Genomic DNA, 2,218 nt, shown 5'->3' with positions numbered 1-2,218 from the left:
ACATCTCTTGGGAGCAGGGTCACTAGCAGTCATAGCAGAGCAGCACACACAGGCTCTGTCTTTTCTTTTTGTTCTTTATTTTTTTGGTTTCATCTTTTTATTTTGGAATAATTATAGATTCACAGGAAGTTGCAAAAAATGTACAGGGAGGTCCTGTGCACTATCCACGCAGTGTCCCCCAGTGTTAAGCCCTTGCATAACTATAACACAATATCAAAACTAGGAGACTGACATTGGTACTATCACAGGGTTTCTTCAGGTCTCCCCAGTCTCACCTGCAATGTGTGTGTGCACGTGTAGCTCTATGCAATGTTATCATACATGTGTATCTGTGTGTCACCACTACAGTCAGGATACAGACCTGCTCCACCACAAGGGTCCTCTGACTGCCCTTTTACAGTCACAGCCACTTCCCTTCTTCCCACTCCCCACATCCTCTGGAAACCACTAACCTGTTCCCACGATTTTGTCATTTCGAGAGTGTTATGTAAATGGAATCACACAGTATGTGATCTTTTGAGGTTGGCTTTTTGCACTCAGCATCATTTCCTGGCAATCCATTGAAACTGTTGTGTGTATCAATAGCTTGTTCCTTTTTATTGCTGAGTAGTATTCCACCAGTTTGCTTAACCAGTCACCTGCTGAAGGATGTTTTGGTTGTTTCCAGTTTGGGGCTATTACCAATAAAGCTGCTGTGAACATTTGTGTATAGGTTTCGTTGTGAACATAAGTTTTCATTTCTTTGGGATAAACACCCAAGAGCTAGATTGCTGGGTCATATGGTAAGCACGTGTTTAGTGTTTTAGGAAACTGCCAAACTATTTCCAGAGTGGCGATGCCATTTTACATCCCCACGTTGTATATATCCGATGTAATATCTTTCTTTTCACTTATCATGTTTTCCTTTGCTTTTTAAAAAACTTATTTTAAAATAATTTCACATTTAGTAGAAAACTTGTAAGAATAGTACAAAGAATTCCCATAACCTTCACCAAGATTAACCAAATGTTAATTTTGCCACATTTACTGTAGCATTTCCTACCTTTCTCTCTCTCTCTCTTTCTCTCTCTCTCTCTCTATGTATATATCATCTATTTATCCATCTATTTCTTTTTTGAACTATTTGAAGGTAAGTTGCAAACATTATGCCCTTTTACCCCTAAATACTTCATTGTGTATTTTCTAAGAACAAGGACATTACCTTGTATGACCACCATACATTGATCAAAATTAGGAAATTTAACAATTATTACCTAATATACAAATGTTTTTCAGATTTTCTCAGTACAACTTATAGCGAATTTTTTCCCTGGTATCTAATCCCATATCACACACTACATTCACTTGTGTCTCTTTAGCCACTTTTAACCTAGAGCAATTCCTCAGCCCCCTCCCCCCTTTTTTTCTTTTTGCCTGTCATGACACTGATTTTTGAAGACACAGGCCAGTCTTTTGTAGCATGCCTCTCAATTTGGTTTTGCTTGATATTGCATCATCATTATTAGATTGAGCTTGTGGATTTTTGGCATGAGGGGCACAGAAATGATGTTGTTTCCTGCTGAGGTATCCTAGCAGGAAGCACAACATGGCCATTTGTTCCAATATCGGTGGTGTCAACCTTTATCACTTGATTAAGGTGGTACCTGCCAGTTTTCTCCACTCTAAGGTTACTATTTCTCCCTTTAAAATGAATAAGTACTTTGTGGGGAGATGCTGTGAGACTATCCAAATATCTTGTTGCTCATTAAACCTTCAGCCTCTAGTTTTAGCATACACTGATAATTCTTGCCTGCAACCATTTTTATATGACAGTTGCAAATGTAATTTTCTAACACCATTTTTCCTTCCGTATTTATTAGTTGACATCCTACAGTAGAGAAGAGTTTCTTCTTCTCAACTATGAGCCTGCTGATCTATTTACCTAAATATTTTATTATCAGTATGGACTCATAAATTATTCTTTTATTCAATGGATTATAATACATTATGATTTTTAATTTTGATTCTCAAATTGTCCCAGATTTGGCCAGTGGAAGCCCCTTCAAGGTGGCTTCTGTGTCCCTTTGATGTGTCTCCATCATCTTTTGAGCACTTTTTCACTTTTTGGCACAAGACACTCCAGTCTCATCTTGTACTCCCCTGTCCCAGCCCTGGAATCAGTCACTTCTCCAAGGAGCCCTGGCTCCTTTTAGAGGAGAAAGGTATTGATAAGCCAAGA

This window comes from Propithecus coquereli, unplaced genomic scaffold (assembly GCF_000956105.1).
Source record: "Propithecus coquereli isolate 6110/MARCELLA unplaced genomic scaffold, Pcoq_1.0 Scaffold1, whole genome shotgun sequence".
NCBI lineage: Eukaryota > Metazoa > Chordata > Mammalia > Primates > Indriidae > Propithecus > Propithecus coquereli.
Note: the sequence above shows the minus strand (reverse complement) of the source record.